This window comes from Canis aureus, chromosome 20 (assembly GCF_053574225.1).
Source record: "Canis aureus isolate CA01 chromosome 20, VMU_Caureus_v.1.0, whole genome shotgun sequence".
In the NCBI taxonomy this organism is placed as follows: Eukaryota; Metazoa; Chordata; class Mammalia; order Carnivora; family Canidae; genus Canis; species Canis aureus.
The window spans coordinates 9916447-9938624 of NC_135630.1; positions in this window are offsets into that span (position 1 = coordinate 9916447).

Genomic DNA, 22178 nt, shown 5'->3' on the forward strand with positions numbered 1-22178 from the left:
AGTAGATCTTTAGTGAATGGCAGGAAATTTGTGTCTTGATAGGAAATACAGGATTCTAAAGAGAAGTCATGATTTAGAATGGAACGGCCAAACAGTTTTGATATAACTCTTTCAAACTTTTTTAGGCTTCGAAAGGGAAAAGTAGGCCTTTATTATACTTTGTATTAAAATGAGCATTTATCAGGCTGTTTTGCTTTGCTTTCCTTGAGCGATGAATTCGGTATCCTGGCATCACTAACCTAGCTCTCCTAACATTTTTCTTACTTTTCGCCCTCAGTTATCCAAGAGAGGAACATTGATGGATAGAGTTATATCCTTTATCTTGGTATCTCTTCAAGAACACACTAGATTGTCTTTTGCCTTCCTCATTCCACTTCCAAATCTTATCATTGAGAATTTATGGCAATTGCCACAGAAGAATAAAGCACAAAGGGGCTATAATGATGACTTGGGGCTGAGTTCAGGAATAGAAATGTGCTCCGAGGAGTTTGACCCTGCATCACAATTTTGACCAGCTTGGACCCAGCTCTTGGAAAACAATAGAAACAATAAAATATGACCCCCATCCGCCCTCAGAGAGCTGCAAACCATCTTTCCTTCAAAGAGCAAATCAGTCCAGGCAGCTGGCATTCCCTTTGTTACACCTTATGAGCTTGGTAGAATGATTAAACATTTTAATTCCTTTTCTGCTGGATGTTTAAATTCATAGCCTGTTCACTAATGTTTCCTCTTAGCTCACTACTGATCTGCTCAGGGTTCAAGATCAGAATAGTAATCCAAGGACTATGAGAGTGAGGGTGGTCAAAGTCATTTTTCGGGTGATTTTGGGGCTTTCTTAAAATCCTACTTGGTTTTTCTCAGGGTAAGGAAAGGAATGAGATACTTTGCTGATTAGGTGAAAGAAAAGGGAGAAGAGAGAGAAGACTAGAAGAATACAGATAGTTGCATGCCGTCCTTTCCTGGCCACTGTTTGCCCTTTCAAAGAAAGCTTGTGTAAATATAGTTTCTTTTTACTCATAAAATTATGATGGGTTGCCACATGCTATGCATCATGCTTTATCATGATAAGGAAACAGGTAGCTTTAAATGAGAGCATTTGATGATTTGTCACACATTTGGCAGTTGATCAACCCCTCTGTGAAAGGACAGTGATATCGTTGCTATGCTGAAGCTGTTTAAAGAATGTGAAATGTGGATCGTGGTGCTGAGGTAGCTGACGGTAAATCAGATCTGATTTCCCCTCTGAGAGCACAAAATGAACCTTGTCGTTATCAGGAAGAGAAATGAAATCTTTAAATATTTCTCAATGCTTTGTCATCTCTGCCTGTCTGGGTGATTTAACATAAAATCTCCCCAAAGTAGGAAATGCAGGTATTATTTCATTTCATTTCATAGATAAACTTCACAGATTTTCCCTATAAATTACTTGAAAAAGCCCCCAATTTGCAATTGTGGAGGTTGCTTAAGATCAATGGTGTTTTAAAATAAAATATTATTAGTAAAAAAATGTGCTTTGTGTTTTGTCCCCTGCCGATACCCTGGCAGTCCCTGAACACAGTGATGTCTTAGTGTTTATGGAAAAATATCAGAAGGGCCAAGAGACGTTGCTTATAAATGGTTTGAGTTAGCTGTGTTGCTGAAACAGTTGGTTTATTGAACTTTTGACTACATATTTCTTATATGACTTGTGGTTATCTATTTTCATGTTTCAAACTCCTGCTTGCTTTTTGTCTCTTCTCCCATTCTACTTAATGATAATAAGACCTTGCAGACATTTGCAAAATTTCTATTACCCCAAGATTTAAAATGTCATTTTAAAGAGGAAAAAAACCTGCTTTTTAGAATTAATATATATGCACATGAATAATGCAAGCTCACTGTGGAAAAAAATAAAGATATCAACAAAAATTCTCCTGTGACCCAGAGAGATCCACTGTTAACATTCTCATGTTTCCCTGAGGACTTCATTTGTGAGTATTTTTTATTTAACATTGGATCATTCATTCTCAATTTCAGAGTACTGCAGAATAAGCCTTGCAAATTTTGGTCTCAGGGTTTAAAATTGAATATTCAAAAGAGTTTATTTGCAAGGTCTTTCAGTATTTTATTACAGAAGGGATATCCATTTTTCTTCCATTTCTAGTGGAAAGAAAAAAATAAGCATGAAGCACGAAGTGCAGCGTAAGGTATTTGGGTTATGTCTAGGGAAAGATTTCTTAATATTATTATTAGTTATTGAAACAAATACCTTATTGATCTTTAATGTGTTACCACTTGGAGTAATACCAGTCAGTGATTATCTTATTTGTTGACTTGCTGACTGATTTAACTAAATGATAAGCAGCAAAAGGTTCTTCCTAAATCTCTACTCAGGCGGTGCCTTGGTGGCTCACGCAGTTTAGCATCTGCCTTCCTCTCAGGTCCTGATCCCAGGGTCCTGGGATTAAGGCCCACGTCGGGCTCCCAGCTCAGTAGGGAGCCTGCTTCTCCCTCTCCTCCCTTTCCTCTCTGCACACTCTCTCTCACTCTCTCAAATAAATAAAATCTTTAAAAAAGTCCCTACAGTACTAGGGACTAGGTACAGTACTAGGTCAAAGCAAACTAACAAACATTTCAATGTCCAACCCAAGACAATGTCATAGATAAAGAATTAAAAAATTATAGCCGAATAATAATTCTGAGACAGGTAAAAGTATCATGCATTATTTCTGCCCCATATATCTTTGTCTCTCATATACTCTGTGTGGAACGAAGCAGATGTTGGAATCCTTAGAGAAAGTTTCTGTATTCAGGTTGGCTGGGATATTCCAGAGCATCACAGTAATTATCATCTTTTCCATCATAATAATCTAATAAATTAGGTACTATTATTATGTCCATGTTATAGATTCAGTAACAGAATGAGGTTTGTTCATTTGTTTATTCAATATTTGATAAACATCAACTGTGTGCCAGACATTGTACTACTTACTAGAATTCAGCAGTAAATCCACAGACAAAATACCAACCCTTCTGGAGCTTATATTTTAGATTCTAGTGGGGGAGACAATAAACAAGATGAATAAATATATGATATTGAATGTAATAAGGGGCATGTGGTGGCTCAGTGGATTAAGCTTCTGACTCTTGATTTGAGATCAGGTCATGATCTCAGGGTCATGAGATTGAGCCTCATATCAGACTCTTGTGCTCAGTGGGGAGTCTGCTTGGGATTGCCTCTCTCTCAAAAAAAAAAAATGTAAGAAGGTGATGAGTTTAATAATGGTGAAAAAATAAAGAGGGAAGGGAAATAAGGAGTGTTCTGATACAAGATATGACTAGATTCAAACCCACGAGTTCTGTTTTCAAACCTAGTGCTACTTTGATTACATAGAGGTACCAAATGAGAACATGAGTTGTAAACTGAAAAGATCTCCCGAGATGGATTCGTGGGAAAGGATAATTTCTGTGGTCCATTAATTATTTTTTTTCAGGCAAGTAATAAAGACTGAATAACTATAATGGAGAGAAAAAGAGTTCCTCATTACAGCTAAGGAATTAAAAGAGGTTTAGTTTTCAAAGAAATAAAACCACTGTTATTTGGCCCCTGTTGAAAGGCAGGAGTCAGAGTTCGCTGGCTTTGGATTCTTGCTTCCTTCTAGCACTGTGTCAAGAAGGCTGTGGAGCACTGAAAACACTTCCAAACCAGCAGGTGTTTTAGATGTATTTATTTTGTCAAAACATCAACATGTGTTATTTTTCATCTTGTGAATGCATACCTCCACCTTCCACACTCTGTCCTGGCTTTTCTCCATCTGAGTCCTTCCCTTCGAATTGCCAAACTCAGAAGAAATTTTTTCCACATAATGTGACTAATAAAGAATGCATCGAACACTTAATGGATAACCATGAAACCACTTAATTCTTTAAGAGTTGATACAATTTTAAGAGGAAAACAGTTATAGAAACACTAGAGTGAAGAAATATTATAACACTAAGCAGAAAATGAACCTGTCTGAAAGGATTTGTTTCTAAGTGCATCAGAATTCAACCAGAGAAGCAGAATCAGTAGGAATGATGGATGGCTGGATAGAGGAATGGGTTAGGTGGGTACGTAGGTAGATAGATCGATCAATGGGTGGGAAGAAGGGAATGAGGCAGGGATATTTATTACAAGGAATTCCCTTACTCATTGATGAGGGCTGGTTAGGCAAATCTAAAATCTATCAGGCAGGTAATCAAGAAGGGATGATCATGGGTGGGCTTGAACATGTAGAGAGGTGTGGTGGTTGTCCATGGGTAGAATTTCTTTAGCCCTGCTTTTAAATTCTTCCCACTAATTTAGTCAAGTCCATTCAGATTATCCAAGATAATCTATTTTAGTTACAGTCATCTGATTAGGGTTTTAAAGTACATCTGTATGGTCCTTTCACAGCACCTCCTAAAATGGTGTTCGAATGACTGGGGACAGTAGTTCAGATAGGATGGGAAACATGGCGGGGGGGACAGGAAAATCACCCTGAAAAAGTCCTGGGAATCTTCATTGGGATCTGTATAGCAAACTTCTGAAATCTTTTAAGACTTAAAACAATTTTTAACTTTCACACTGTTTCAATGTGAAAAATATGCTTTTGTCTTTCCAAACTGCCTATTTACATCAAGACCATCAGACATTTATTCCCAAATGTGATGATAAATCAATCAGTCCAGTATCTCTGCTTGATTGATTTAGAACATCAGTGTCTTTCGAACCCATTTCACATTAAAACAAAGGAAAAATAGAAATAGATTGTCTATTAGTTGCCTGCAGCATTCTTTGTCCACTGAAGAGCAAACCATATGTTTTTTCCCCTCTTCATTGTGTCTATTTTTGGTGTGTGTGTGTTTGAGAGGTGGGGCAGCAATGGACACTTTGTATAACCCCAGAGGTGAGTCACAGTTGATCAAAAGCAGTCATGGAGCTCTTTTTTTGCTGGCTTTTGGGCTGGGGCTAGCTATAGGACTCATTTTTTGGCCAAGGGGATATAAGTGAAAAATATAATAATCTTAAATATCAAACAAATATCCATAAGTCCACATGGACATAAATAAATAATTGAATAAATTGATAAATGGGGGAATAGATAAATTTCTCCTGCAAAAGAATGCCTAATAATTTATGTAGCTCTTCTACCTTCAGGGGAGTAGAGTATAAATCTCTCTCCTCAAGTATGGACTGTGTGTAGTGCCTTCCTTCCAAAGAGTAGTCTGTAGCAAGGGGGCAAAAAGAATACATTTTTCAGTGGAAAAATCTGATATATTATTTTTTACTGCTGCTGTAACAAATTCCCACAAACCTAGTGTCATACAATAATTCGATTTTATTATCTTCCAGTTTTGTGGGTTAGAAGGCTAACACTGGGTGAAAACCAGGTATTGTCAGCGATGTGGGCAGGGCTGCATGCCTTTCTGGAGGCTCTAGGGGGGGATCTGTTTTCTTCCTCTTCCAGCTACTAGAGGCTGTCCATATTCCTTGGCTCATGACCCCCTTCCTTTGTCCTCAAAGCCGGTGACAACAAGTCTGGTCCTCACATCCTATCATTTTGATTGGCTTCCTTCATCATATCTCTGACTCTGTCTTCTGCCTTTGGTCCCAATGGGCCCATCCACTTAGTACAGGAGAACCTCCCTATCTGAAGGTCTGTTGATTAGAAAACTTAATTGTATCTACAACCCTAATTTTCTTTTGTCACATAACCTAACATATTCACAGGTTCCAGGAATTGGGTCAGAGGCATATCTGGGGACTGGGGTGGTGGTGGTGGCAAGTATTCAGTCTGCCGCCATGTCCAACAAACTGCCTCATCTAGGTGACCCAGGTTTGCATCAACAGTGGTAAGTCATGTTGTCGTGCGTACACTGGATAATGTGATAAATGTGTTACTTTACCTAATGATCTTCCTCTCAAAAAACCTATTCAGTCAGTCTGATTGTGAAAAAATATGAGACAAATTCCAAAGGAGAGGTACTCTGTAAGGTACCTGAACAATGCTCTTCAAAATAATCAAAGGTCATTGTGGTAGGAATGCGGGAAGCCTGAAACGAGAAAAGTTAAGGAGACACGTGGTCCCTTATAGCATCCAGAAAGGAACGAGTTGTCCTTCTACCTTAATTGTGGGCCAGTGAGAATGGGACAGGACACATGACTTACAGAGCTGGAAGAGAATCAATTTCTATAGTTTAAAACTACTAAGTTTGTGGTGCTAATTTAATGCAGCAATAGAAAACTAATATAGTCATCCAAACTAAGAAAAGTCTGAGAAACCATCACAGCCAACAGGAGCCTGAGAGGACTTGACAACTAAATATTATGTGTTATTTTAGAGTACAGGGGATCCAGGAACAGAAAAAAGAACATTAAGTAAAAACTAAAACGTGAATAAAGTATGCACTTCAGTTAATAATAATGTATCAAAACTAGTTCATTGATTTTGACAAATGTACCGCATTAACATGTCATATTTTTTTAAGATTTTATTTGTTTATTTGAGAGAGAGAGAGAGAGAGAGAGAGAGAGAGGGAATGAGCATGGGGGAGGGGCAGAGGGAGAGGGAAAAGCAGACTCCCCACTGAGCAGGGAGCTCTATGTGGGGCTCCATCCCAGGTCCTGAGATCAGGAGCTGAGCTGAAGGCAGATGCTTAACTGACTGAGCCACCCAGGCACCCCAACATGACATATTATTAATGTTAGTTACTAGGAGAAATGGGGTTGGGGTAAGAGGAACTCTGTATACTACCTTGGCAGTTTTTCTGTAAATCCAAACCTCTTGTAACATAAAATTTTTATTTAACAACAAAATGTTAGGAGGTAATTGCCAACTTAATATGGTGTTTCCAGTGTAGGTGAGAATATCCAAATGGATTCTCTAGATAGTTGCTTATTACCTACTATGTGTCGGGGTACTGTGGAGGTTATTGGAATGAATCTATCAAGTGCCCTATTCTCCGGGAGCTCAGGTTCTACTTGGGAGAGCATGTTTATGAGTTGCTGTGATCCAGGGGAAAAGCAATGAGTGCAGAAAAGCCACATGGCTAAAGTTCAAAGGATGTTTGGTTAAGAAAAAAATATACTTTCTCAAGGGTGGGAGGTCACAAAGGACGTTGTGAAGGGGGTGGCATTTACATTCTGCCTTGAAGAATAATTGGGTTTTGTATATACATACTTGGAAGAGGGAGCAGAAGACAGACAAGCCAAGAGTCTTAGGACAAAGGTCCAGAAAGAGAGGGGGTTAACCGTAAGTATGTAGAATTTTAGTGCCTCAGAGATTGGAATTATGTTTGTCATGTTCATCACTGTATCCTCACTTTTTCCAACACAGCACATAGCAGTTGTTTCACAAATATCTGTTGATTAAGTGGAAGGAAAATAGCTGGGAATAAGTTGTGGAGACCTTGCATGCTAAATTAGTAAGTTTAGCCATTACACAATTTTTTTTTAGGAAACATGATGGAGCTATACTGTAGATAGATCAAGTGGGTAAAAAAAAAAATGGAATTTTGGCTGAAAAACACAGATTAGATAGAAAAAGGAAGAAAAATGTTTAAACTTGGACAGGCAAGAAATTACGACCCCATGAATCTTTAAAGTTTTTTTTTTTTTTAAGATTTTATTTATTTATTCATGAGAATACAGAGAGGAGAGAGAGAAGCAGAGACACAGGCAGAGGGAGAAGCAGGCTCCATGCAGGGAGCCTGATGTGGGACTCGATCCCTGGTCTCCAGGATCACACCCTGGGCTGCAGGCAGTGCTATACCACTGTGCCACCAAGGCTGCCCACGACCCTATTAATCTTTATTTACTAATGCAATCACTAGTTTCTATTAAAAATTAGATTTTTATTTATATAAAATTGCACATATTTTAAAAGTCAGAGATTTATAATGAAAAATAACAGTCTCCTGCTCATGTCAAACAACTTCGGTCTCTATCTTGAAGGTAACGGTTTTCACCTCTTTTACTGGCTTCTTCTAATACCTGCCTCCTTCTTTCTAAATTTAAATGTGTATAGCTAGTTTTTTTTTTATTTTAAATTTTATTTTATTTTAAATTTTAAGTAGTAGTATCTTTGACTCTCTACTCTGGAAAATTTTATTTTCTCACACCAACCCATAATCCCCTATTTTCCCTCCTATAATTCCTCTCCCCCATTCTTGAGGATATATTAACCATAGATCAAATGAACATTTGAAGCTTTTATTTTATTATGTAGAAATATCATTCACAGCAAGGTCACGCGGACTACGACAATTGCTATATTTCCTATCTTATACAGCTTTCTGTTTTCACTGAAGGTAATATCTGTCTTGTTTTTTGTTTACTTAGTTTTCCAGTACTTTCAGTGTGGTCAAGCACACCAGGAAGTTTAGTAATGTCTCAGTGTTCAGCAGTAGAAAAGTCAATCTCTGTATGGTCTGGACTGGGCACTCTCTGAGTTTGTTCTGAGGATGATATTATTCCAAGACATATTATCTTTGAAATTTCAGCTTCCTTTTTTCCCTGTTGACTCTATTTCTTTGATTTCATGATTTCTTCTTTACTCCCTGGTTTTCTTGAAGTGTGTCCTTCACTAGCTTTCTATGATGCCTGGGAGATAATATTTTTAAAGGATTACATGTTTACATGCTGTTATAAAAATTAATACATTAGATGGATACAGCATTTCCCCCTTCCTCCCCACCCCAACCATTCTACCATCTGTTTCAGAGAGTTCATTTTTCAAAAATTTATTTTTATTTTTTAGATTACACATGTAAGGGATTTGTCTTTGTCTGGCTTATTTCATTTCACATAATGCCCTCCAGGTTCATCTGTGTTTGTTGAAAATGGCAGATTTCCTTCTTTTTAAAGGCTGAATAATATTCCATTGTGTGTGTTGTCTGAGTGTGTGTGTGTTTATCCACATACCACACTTCCTTAATCTATTCTTCAGGGGATACTTTGGTTATTTCTATACCTTGACTGTTGTGAATAATGTTGTAATGAATATGGGTGTGCAGATATCTCTTAGACATAATCATTTCATTTCCTTTAGATATATAAAAACTGGAAATTTCGAGATCATATGGTAGTTCTACTTTTAATTTTTTGAGGCCCCTCCATGTTGTTTTTTATAGTGGTTATACCAGATTACATTCCCACCGACAGTGCACAACAGTTCTCTTTTCTCTTCATCCTTGCCAGCACTTGTTATACTTGTCTTTTGGATAATGGCCATTCTAACAAGTATGCAGTGATAGCTTATTGTGATTTTGATTTGCATTTCCCTAACAATTAATGGTGGTGAGCATCTTTTCAAGTGTCTGCTTGCTATTTGTATGCTCTCTTTGGAAAAATGCCTATTCAGGTCCTTTGCACATTTTTAGCTAGACGGTTTGTGTGTTTTTGCTATTGAATTCTATGATTTCCTTATGTATTTTACATATTAACTACTTATATGTGGTTTGCAAATATTTTCTTCCATTCCATGGTTGCTTTTTATTTTGCTGATGGTTTCCTTTACTGTGTAGAAGATTTTTAGTTTGACTTTTTTAGCTCTACTTGTTTATTTTTTTCTTTTTGTTGCCTCTGTTTTTGGTGTTAAATAAAATAAAATATTGTCAAGACCAATGCAAAAGAGCTTATTCCTTATATTTTCTTCTAGAAGTTTTATGATCTCAGGTCTTATATTCACATGTTTGACCCATTTTAAGTTGATTTTGTGTATGGTGTAATATAAGTTTCTACTTTCATGCATTTCCCAACACTATTTATTCAAAAGACTGTCCTTTCCTCATATATTTTTGGCACCTTTATCAAAGATGAATTGGGCATATATGCAGGGATTTATTTCTGGGTTCTCTCTTCCATTTTATTGATCTATATGCCTGTTTTTATGCTAATACTATACTAATTTAATTACTATAGTTTTGTAATATAGTTTGAAATCAGGAAGTGTGATGGCTCAGATTTGCTCTTTTTCTCTTCCAGCTTTATTGGAATACAATTAATATATAACACTTAAAAGTTTAAGGTGTATAATGTGATGATTTGATACATGTATGCATTGCAAAATAATTACCACAATAAAGTTAGTTAATACCTCCATTCCCTTACATAATTACCATTTCTTTCTTGTGTTGAGAACTTACAAGATACAGTTTCTTAGTAACATTCAAGTATATAATACACCGTGGTTAACTGTAGTTACTGTGCCATATACTGGATGTCCTGAATTCATTTTTTATCTTAAAAGTGGAAATTTATACCCTTCACCTAGCATCTTCCCATTCCTCACCAAGTCCCAGCCTCTGGCAACAGCCACTTACTCTTTATTTCTCTGAGTTCGGCTCTTTTAGATTCCATATATATGAGAACATACAGTATTTGTCTTTTTCTGTGACCTATTTCACTTATCATAATGCCCTCCAGGTGTACCCATTTTGTTACAAAAGGCAGCATTTGCTTGTTTATTTGTTTTTTATTTTTTAAATATTTTATTTATTTAGGAGAGACACACAGAGGCAGAGATGTAGGTGGAGGAATAAGCAGGCTCCCTACAGTGAGCCCCATGCAGAAGTCAACTCCAAGATCTCCAGTCTCATGCCCTGAGCCAGAGGCAGATGCTTAACCACTGAGCCACCCAGGCTTCCCTTGTTTGTTTTTTAAATGTCTAAATAGTATTTGTGTGTGTATGTGTGTATGTGTATACATGCCCCATTTTCTTTATTTATTCTTCTATCCATGGACTTTTAGGTTATATTCATGTCTTAGATATTATAAATAATGCTGCAGTGAACGTGGGGGCATAGATATTTCTTCAAGATAATGATTTCTTTTCTTTTTTTTTTGGACATATACCCAGAATTGCTGGGTGGTTACTGGCTCATATGGTAATTCTATTTTTAATTTTCTGAGGAAACTCCATACTGTTTTCTATACTGTTGTAAATTTATTTCCATTTTCATTTCATTTTTGTGAATGGTCTAAAATACGGGGCCAGTTCCATTCTTTTGCATGTGAATATCCAGTTTTTCCAAGACCATTTAATGAGGAGACTATTTTTTTCCCATTGAATATTCTTGGTTCTCTTGTCCAATATTAGTTGACTATATATGTTTGGATTATTTCTGGGCTCTCAATTCTGTTTCATTTGTCTATATGTAAGTATTTATGCCAGTACCATCCTATTTTGATTACTATAGCTTTGCAATAAAGTTTTTTTTTTTTTCTATCTTGGTAGCAATAAAGTTTTAAGTCAGGAAGTGTAACACCTCCAGTTTTATACTTATTTCCCAGAATTGCTTTGATTATTCAGGGTCTTTTGGTGTTCTGTATGAAATTTAGGATTTTTTTTTTTTATATCTGTGAAAAATATCTTTGGAATTTTGATAGGGATTGCATTGAATCTATAGATGGCTTTAAATAGAAGAAATATTTTAACTATATAATTCTAATTCATGAATATAGGATAGCTTTCTAATTTTGTGTCTTCTTTTATTTCTTTCATCATTTTCTTATAATTTTCAGTGAACATATATTACCACTTTAGTATTTTATTATTTTGTTGTTATTATGAATGGGATTCTTTTCTTTATTTTTATTGCAAATGAATAGTTATTAGCATATAGAAATGCAACTGATTCCTATATGTTGATTTTGTATCCTGCAGCTTTACTCAATTTATTAGTTCTAAGAATGTGTGTGTGTGTGTGTGTGTGTGTGTGTGTGTGTGTGTAGCCTTTAGGGTTTTTCAGTACATAAAATTATATCATCTGTAATCAGAGACAATTTTACTTTTTCCTTTCTGATTCGGATGACTTATCAGCCTAATTTCTTTTTCTTGACTAATATTTCTGACTACAATTTTCAGTACTATATTGAATAGAAGTAGTGAGAATGGACACATTTTCTTGTTCTTGATCATGGGAAATCTCTCAACTTGTCACTATTGAGTATGATAAACATGGGTTTGTTGTATATGGACTTCATTATATTGAGACACATTATATCTAATTTGGTGATAGTTTTTATCAAAAATTATGGTGAATCTTGTCAAATACATTTCCTACATCTATTCAGAAGATCATACAATTCTTATTCTTCATTTGATTAATGTGTATCACACTGATTTGGACATATTGAATCATCCTTACATCCTAGGAATAAATCTCAGTTGATGGTGGTGTATGATTCTTTTAAAATGCTGTTGAATTCAATGTGCTAATATGTTGTTGAGGATTTTTGCATCTATGTTCAACAGGGATATTGGCCTGTGATTTTCTTTTCTTGTAGTAAGTAGTCTTATCTGGCTTTGGCATTAGGGTACTGCTGGCCTTGTAAAATGAGTTTGGAAGTATTTCCTCCCTTCATATTTTTGGAAGAGTTTAAGAAAGTTTTTTTTTTTTTTTTTTTTTTTTTTTACTTCTTTAAGTGTTAGAATTCATCAATAAGGCCATCTGGTCCTGGATTTTTTTTCCTTTGAGAATTTTTTTTTTTTAAGATTTTATTTATTTATTCATGAGAGACACAGAGAGAGGCAGAGACATAGGCAGAGGGAGAGAAGCAGGCTCCCTGTGGGAAGCCCAATGCATGACTCCATCCCAGGACCCCAGAATCATAACCTGAGCAGAAGGCAGGACACTCTGCCACTGAGCCACCCAGGCATCCCATCTGTTGAGAGGTTTTTGGTGACTAATTCAATTTTCTTATTTAGCAATTAGTCTGTTCAGATTTTCAACTCCTTCATGATTTAGTCTTTATGGACTGGATTTTTCTAGGGATTTACCCATTTCTTCTAGGTTCTCTGATTTGTTGGCGTATAATTGTAGGAGTATAATTTGTTGGTGTATAATACATATGATCCTAAGTATTTCTGTGTTATTAGTTATAATGTCTCCTCTTTCATTTCAGATTTTATTGATTTTGTCACCCTCATGATTTCTAAATTCATTGTTATGTTTCTCTAAATCAACAATGAATTTTCCTTATTTTTCCCTCTGGTATCCTCTGGCTTGTACCCAATACAGCTAGAACCCTGGAAGTGAGCACTGTGGCACAGAGAAAGTTCCAATAGAAGCCTAGCAAATTTTCTGTGTGAGATAACCAGACTTGTGTATTATTTTATTTATAATTTTAGGCAAATTGGTTCTATTCTATGGGGCTCAGTTTTAAAACCAGAAAATTAGGGTTCATAGTGAATTGAAATGGCTCAATTCATATAATATTCTTAAATTGTGCCAATCCTCATATGGTAGTGAGGAAATTGATCTATTTGCATCATTCAAATAACAAATATGTAAATAAATCTCAATGGAAAGAGTACTATTAGTACCTTGTGGTGTATTTAAAAAAGTAAAAATTTTTCTTTTTTTTCTCTTGGAAGAGCTATTTAAATGTGCTTGTGTATGAAAGCAGTGGCATATTTTATATGGATAACTTGCTTGATTTGTGAGAAATAACTTATCTAAGCTTATTTTTTATAAGATTTGATGTACATAGACTGGTCTATGAGCATTTTTATTTATTTATTTATTTATTTTTTTCATTTTTTTTTCTTTTTTTTTTTCATTTTTATTTTTATAAAGAAATTATGTAAAAATTAATAGTGTTTCTTAAAATTCCTATTATAATGTCTAGATGGCTGTCTATCTTCTATATAAGGCTTTTTCTTAATTTAAAATGTAATAAATGACTGCTTCAATCACAGAATTTTTTAGATGTTCATAAAGAACACATTTAACTTTATTGCCATAATTTGGGGACTTTTCTTTTTCTTGCACATAAATAGCCTTGGCTCTTTATTCCCTTCTGTGCTCCTGGTGTCTTGTTTTGTTTTGTTTCTTTTTAAAAGCCATTATCAATGAACTTTCTCATCCTTCAATAAGACCTCAGAACCCAGACACTATTTTTTTTTCAATATTTCCTTTTCACATGTTTAAGTGCCAATTAAAATATTAAAACTAAAACTTACTCAGCACTAAGTGCTTTCAAGTTCATACACTCCTCCAAGTTCATCGCCTTTATTCTTGTGAAGTAGGTATATTATTATCATCCTGACTTTATAGGTAAAAAAAATGAGGCACTGGGACACCTGGGTGGCTCAGTGGTTGAGCATCTGCCTTTGTCCCAAGGTGTGATCCTGGAGTCCTGGGATTGAGTCCTACATTGCGCTCCCTGTATGGAGCCTGCTTCTCTCTTTGCCTGTGTCTCTGCCTCTCTCTCTCTCTCTCTGTGACTATCATAAATAAATAAAAATTAAAAAAAAATTGAGGCACTGAGAGGTTAAATCATTCCCAAAGTCACATAACTATTGAGTAGAAAAGATCTAAGATTTCAAGTCTGGCAGTGTAGATGCAAAGCCATGCTCTGAACCACTAACCTGCTTTCACTGTTTTGAGGGCTGTCTAAATTTAATGGATATTGACCTGCTGTGTTCATGTCATACACCATCAAGACTTGAAAATCTCTGCAGGGATCCACTGCAGAAGGGGTTTGTTCAAAGTTTCTTCTGGTCATTGAGTAACTGGGCTTTCTATATATGCATGCTAAAAGTAGAGAATATGGTAATCTCATAAGCTCTACTTAGTTGTCCAACAATGTGGAAATTTGTGAACAAACTGAGCATCCAAATGACCCAAGTTCTCTAGTCAAGTTCACGGAGAAAAATAGCTACATCTTTACCTGCCCTACTACTCATCCCTTACTTAAGCTATGGCGTGCTTCTTTGCCTAAGGCTGCAGGCATCTTACCCGAACACTTCCAGATCTCTATGGAGATTCAGTCAAGAATAGTCCAGTTTTTTTCATTTCCAGATTTCACCTCGACTGAGAACACATGAAGTGCTATCCTCAGTGCAGAGAAGAGCTTCTTTGCATGTGACATCTCCAGGGAGAGTGGTTTTTCAGAGCCTGCCTAACCAGAGAGCAGCCCTGCAGCCAGTCACCCCTAAAGGAAAGCACATTTTTTGTACTAATGCTGTTTAAGTGTTCTGCAAATGGTGATTTTCAGGCTTTGGATCATGATCATTCCACTTTGGACTATTCAGTCGTTGCAGTCTATTGCCTGAGTGAAGCTGGAGGCATGGTGATCCCTCTTCTCTTCACTGACCTCCTTCTACAGGCTTTCTCAGTTCCACATAGCTGGATGGAAAGGAATCTAAGGCACAAACTGCCTCTGTGTTCCAAGAGAGAAAAATCAAGCAAAGGAGAGGTAACTAATGCAGGCAAAATTGGTTATTACATTTTTGCGAGACTTCTCTTTGGGGCTGAGAGAGGTAGAGTAGAGGGGAATTCAGACAGCCCTGCTCTTAGAATCATATTACTGAATCTTTTGCAGTTTCTTTGCTTCTGAACCTTCCCAATGGAACTAAAGAATAAGAATGTGGACACAGTTTTAACAATGCAGGATTTAATAGTACTAGTACTTTCCTCGTGTCAGTCAGAAATTCATTTTCATCATTAACTTGGCTCTCATTTTCAGTGAATGCCAAAAATCTCCATTATTCCTTTAGTAGTCAATCATGTGACAGGATTTGTTGAGTACCCACTCTGAACACACCCCTGAATGGGACTAATAGTTTTCCATGGTATGGTAAACTGTCTCAGGCTAGTGAGAATTTTTGCATTCTTAAATATGTCTAAAATAGATCTAATTTCATGTTCTTAAACGTGTCTAAAATTCTAAATATGCCTAAAATTCTAACTGTGTCTAAAATTCTTTTTTCAAAAAAGGACAAGCAGTGGGGAGAAGCTAGAGGAAGAAGGAGAAGCAGACTCCTCACTGAGTAAGGAGCCTAATGCCAGGCTCCATCTCAAGATCCTGAGATCATGACCTGAGCAAAAGACAGATGCCTAACTGACTGAGCCACCCAGGTGCCCCAGTGTGTCTAAAATTCTTAAAGATGTGTTTCCCTGTGGTATTTACTTATATCATTTAATAAGTAAAAATGAAAGATAAAAAAAGAACTAAGATATGGTATAAACAATTGTGTAGCATTGTATATGATGTTAAATGTTTGTTTTATACTTCATTACTTAAAGTTTCCAGCAACTATAAGAAATGACCATGCTAAGAAAAACATAGACACTAGACACTTAAGGGACATTTTTTCAAGAAGTCAAATTATTATTTATTTATTTATTTATTTATTTATGAAGTCAAATTAATAAGCACTTCCCTGGTATCCCTATCTGCCAAAGATCATACTAGGTTCTGTACATACACAAATGACTATGTCTCTCCCTCATAGAGTTCCCATCTAACAAAGAAGCTTATAGGTTGGTTCTATGCAAACTAATTCTAACATAATAATAGTGTTATTAAAAACTTAGGCCTTAAACAAAGTTAGGGATATTATTGTACGACAATAAGAAATAAAACTGAAGTAGCAAGATATAAAAAGGAATAAAGTCTAACCAATTTCCCTGTGGTGTCTGCCATCTTGCTGACTCTTCTTTTGGCTGACGTGGGTGGTTGACTTGTCATCCTCCTCCTTTCACTTCCTCATGTGAATTCCTTCCAAACTATGTTCTTAGAGAGATTGCCCCCTGGATAGATACTGACCTTGAAAGAGGACTTTGTAAAAAGCTGCATTCCCTGATAGTGCTTCTTAACAAACCTAAGGTCTATTTATGGAGAACAGAGAGTCTTCACTATTCCAAGTCCTACAAATGAAATGGTGTCTTTTAAATGACCATCAAAAAGCTAGAAGCTCTTTAGTTTTCCCTGGTAAGCCTGTGGCATTCCCTTTAGCTAGTTTATCCTGTGGTAGAGGAGGAATTGGTCATATTTACCATCTAATGTTGTGCTAAGGTTACTCAGAGGCATACCTAGTATGAGCCATATCAGTTAGTTGGAACTGCAATTCTTATTCATTAAGGCAAGATCCAGAAATCATACCCTCTTGATGATACTTGGTAGAAAATCAATTCATCTAGAAAATTCGAGGACAAATCTAAAATTAATAAAGTGGAAAAGGGGTTACCAAGCTTCTAGAGAGGACAGGTTATGGAAGGTTCCAAGTATTGAGGTTTGTAGGAAAGTCTATATGAATGATTGGGACAATCATGCATACATAGGCAGAAAACAATATATATATATATTTGACTTAAATATATAATATATATATATAATATATATAAATCAAAATAACTTTGACTTTAAGATTTGGGAGGGGCAGATACCATGAACAGGAAGCTGATGTAATTCAGGATATTTACTTCTTGCAAAAAACATATTCAAATTAACACTCCACCCTACTATTCACCGTCTATATGGGCTCAGGTGCGTTTTGCTTATAGTATTTAAAAGTTGGTTAAAAATTACACTGTCAAGTGGAGGTGAAATTTCATGCATTTGGATGATCTGTTTTAGGACCTGCTTTTATCACAGTGTTAGCATTAGTAAGCTCCTTTAGTGTGGTAGAAATACAATTATAACCCAGAACTTTACACTTTCATTCTCAAAGAAAAATATCCTGAATTCTCCTAGTTGAAAATAACTTATATAGCTCCATGCCTCAGAGCTTCTTCAATTACACAGCTGTGGCAGATTACACCTTAGTTCTCTGGAGATGCTCAAATATAGGTTTTGCTATACAAACAGACTTGCCACAGAGACTGTAATTAGCCTGCATTTTGAGATTTATGGTATAGAGCTCAATTTTACGAAATACAACAAGCAATTTTCAAATGTTTTACGTATTTGTTATTTTGCATGCAATTTATAACCATGGTAGCTCAACCTTAATCGAATTACAGCTTCCAGTATCATTTTCAGAGAGAGGGTTTTTGTGTCTTTGTGGCATAGGCTAGGGTGCAAGATTCTGGAATTTTATAGTAGAGTATCTCTAGCTTGCTTTGTGCTCGGAGTCAAGGTTCAATTTACTTATAAAATTCCTGCATTTCTCGTGACCCACTTTATGTTTTTTTTTTCCACTTTATGTTTTTGTCCTCTGAGGTGGCAATGTTATAAGCAAATGGTAACATAGAGGCCAGATTCTTTGCTGTGTTGCCTATCTGGCTGGTTGCCACTTTGTGGAAGAACATGATGTACTTGCGGCTCCTGGTCCTATGAAGACTATCATACAGCCTCTGTCTTTGGGGGTCCCATTGCTCTTTTCTGTTAACCTCTAGGAATCTGGCAGTGCCACAGGGGCCCATCTTCCAGGGGGGTGATCTGCAATATAAACCTAAGGTTACATTATTTATGATTTTAAAATAGAATCAGAATTGTCTTTGCTTTATCTCTATTTGGAAATATACTTTGGACCTTATGTAAACATATATAATATTCTCATTGCCCAAAAGACATAATTTAGCAGTCTTGCCTCTCCCATCTCTCCACCTCCCCATTTTAAGGTTATATGAAAGATGTGTTGGTTCATTTTTAAGTCTTACAGCCAAAATCATTCACATTTATGTTTCATGAGTGTTGGGCCAAGCTAGGCCTGAGAGATAGTATCCTCATCATTTCAAGTTCTGAATATGATATATAGGTTATAGATAAAGTCATAAGGGCAAATAATGTTCATCCATCATTACCACATGTATTTCACAGGATTTTCTATTGCATGGAATTAAATTTAAGGTTATGTACTTACTATAAATAAGAAAAGGGTAATATCTAACATTTACATGGCATTTCCCAAACATTAATTAATTCCACAGCAAAATAAGTTTTATACCTTGTGACAGAGAGCTGCCTAAATTTTATAATCAAATTATTTATTACTCAAGAAATGTTTTAGTATAATAGTGATTAGAGAAGCAGGGTAAAAAAAAGTGTTCTCTTCTTTCATGTTTGTATTGAGATAATTCGATGGGCCTGAGTGTTCATAGGGAAATACACCTGGTAGTTTGACTTACTGGAGAAGTAATCATACAGCTGTGGGCGCATAGTAACCAGCTCCTAAATACTTCTTAAAACAGATCACAAATGGCAAATATTTAAGAAAAGCATAGAGCGTACTTAGAGGAAAACATAGGAATGTAGATCTGATACCAGTGATTTGCTGAAGAAGGATAAATGATGTGTATTTGTTTTTTATTGCTGCTGTAATTAATTACCAGAAATATAATGGCTTTAAACAATGCAAATTTATCAGCCTCTAGTTTGGGAGGTCGTAAGTTGCAAATAGGTCTCCCTGGGATAAAAACCAAGGCATCAACAAGGCTGCATTCCTTTCTGGAGGTTCTAGAGGAAAATGTGTTTTCTTGCCCTTTCCGGCTTCCATAGCTATCAGCACTTCTCGAATCCTGGCCCCCTTCCATCTTCAGAGTTAGCAATGGCTGTTAATTAAGTCTTTCTTATATTGTGCTATTCTGGCACTGACTCTTCTTCCCTCCTCTTCCACATTTAAGGACCCTTGTGATGACATTAGGTCAATATGCATGATCCAGAATAATCTACCCATTTTAAGGTCAGCTGGTTAGCAACTTAATTTCTCATGCAATCATAATTGCCCTTTGCCATATAACCTAAAACATTCTAAGATTAGAACATAAACTTTTTTTTTTGGGGGGGGGGTCTTTCTTCTGCCTACCACAGTAAGGTGACATGATATAGTCATATGATATAGTGGAATGCCCATCTAGGACTGGCTTTACCTTGATAACTAACTCTAAGAGTCACCTTCACGCAAGCCTCAGCTCATGGGATCTCTATTATATCAGAGTTAGAATTGCTCAAGTCAGAAACCTGAGCATCATTCTCAAACAGCCTCTCTTTCCTACCGCCCATGTCTGATTTTGTCATTAAACTCTATTAATTTGTGCCTCTTAAATATCCCCTGAATTTCTTCCCCTTGTTGTATCCTTACCTTACCCTAGCTCAAATTACTATCATCTTTCACCCTAACAATTGCATTTATCTTCCAGTAAATGTTCATGTTTAAATCTCTAGAGTTAGTCCTTCTCTCTTACCCATGCAGACATGGGTTTCTAAAATATAAATATATTTATGTTATTCTCCTTTCATAATCATTTAATGGACCCAGATCCCTCATGGCAGTGATTCTCATCCGGGTTGGGAGGATAAGAACATTTTGTTTATTTGTTTGTTTTAGGTATTTTGAATTATGCAATTTTTCACTCACCTGCCTCAAGATTCTAAAATGCTGCTTTTGGCATCATGTCCTCTCCCTCTTGGTGGACAATCATTTGAAGTAATTGTGTATGTGTCTGATACACAGAATAAGTACAACTATGGGATACACAGTAATGATCTGCTACTCCAAATCCCTTGAAACCTTGCTCTATGGGGCTAATTTTTCCTCTACTCTAGATGGAAACTCCTGTAGTCATTTGACTTTTCGAATTAAATTTAGAAAATACAAAGTCATAGGATCATCACACATAGTTCAAATTACCCAAAACAGAACCCCAAGCATGACTCTCTTCAAACCCTCTCTTCTTCACTACCTATTAAAATGTATCCATCAAGAGCTGTCGATTTCACCTGTTAGACATCTCTAATTTGTCTATTGACAAAACTCCCATTTTCATTCAAATAACACTTATTCCCCTTTTCCTAGCTAAAGGCCACCTGGTAGAAAGCTTGGCATCGGGGAGGCTAATGCAGTCAGCTTTTTCTTTTTGTGCTAGTAGTTCTACTTCCTCAATTTGTGAACTGTGTTCTCTGTGCCTCTTGATCAGAGTGGAGGAAGAGGTATGTGGATTGGAAATCTCTTACCTTACTGGTAAATCTAAAACTTGATTTCACAGTCTCAGGACCTGACTGAAGTTAAAAGCCTCTTCCTTCTTAGATAGTGAAGTTGTGAGTCTTCTGAGAACTCTCAACACTGGGTAGGTTTTACCTGCATTTCCTGTGATATAAGTGATATACTCTTCTCTGATCCTAGGAATACTATCATATTTAAGCATCACTACACTGAGGCCTATTTGTTCTAGGGTGACCTTCTAATAGAGTTGCTTCATGTGGCCTACATCTAGTCATGTCTATTTTGCATTAAGCATGAGTAAGAGTCTAGTCAAGTAACATTTGCTGCCTCTCCTTCCCTCCTCGTGTCTGGAATGGCTATCTAACCCCACTCTGCTATTTTGTGTCTTTCAGGTGGGAGAGTCAGACGCCGATCCACTGCATCTCTATAAGACCAAAGACACCGCTCAAGCTCTCTGTTGAAACTCTATCATTAAGACCAAGTATGGGGTGAGTGAAGTCTTTCTCACAGCAGACCAACCCACAAGTGACTCTCTCTGGAGTCCCCATGAATTCTCTCTAAAACTCCTCCCTCACTTCTTTTACATTCTTCACAAAAGTGAGAGGTTTAAGAGTCTCTAATAAGTACTTGTATTAATTTTTACTTGGTGTGAGGGTTAATTTTATGTCAACTTGACTGGTCCACAGGGTGCCCAGAGATTTGGTTAAACACGATTTTGGGTGTTTCTGTGAAGATATTTTTGGATGAGATTAACATTTGAATTCGGAAACTGAGTAAAAGCAGCTTGCCTTCCCTAATGTGGGTGGACCTCATCTGATCTTCTGAGGGGCCGAATAGAACAAAGGGTCCTATTTTTCTCTGGGTAAAGGGGGAATTCCTCCTATTTGACTGCCTTTGAACTGAGACATCAGTTTTTACTGCTTTTGAACTTGAACTGAAACATCAGCTCTTCCTGGGTCTGGAGCCTGCTGGCCTTCAGACAGGAACTGTACCATTAGCTCTTCTTGTTTTCAGGTCTTTGGCTGTGAACTGGAATTGCACCATCAGCTGTCTTGGGTCTTAGCTTACCGACATAAATATACATATATCCTGGTTGCATTCCTCTGGAAAACCGTGACTAATACACTTGGTGATCTATCTCATGACGTGTTTTTCTTTTTAATACTTCGAGCCTTATATTTTCCACCAAACTTCCATTTAAACATCTTGCTACATGTCTCACACATAATGAGAAATGCTACTGATTGAAGTGTGTTGTGTCTATGGCCAGTGTAGAGGCAGAAGAAGGATGAAGAACCTTTCCCTCTAGATCTGTGGTGTCCAATGCAGTAGCCATTATCCATGTGTGGCTATTTGAATCTAAAATTAAAATAATTAGGGATGCTCGGGTGGCTCAGCGGTTGAGCATCTGCGTTTGGCTCAGGGCATGATCCCGGAGTCCCAGATCAAGGCCCACATCAGGCTTCCTGCATGAAGCCTGCTTCTCCCTTTGCCTATGTCTCT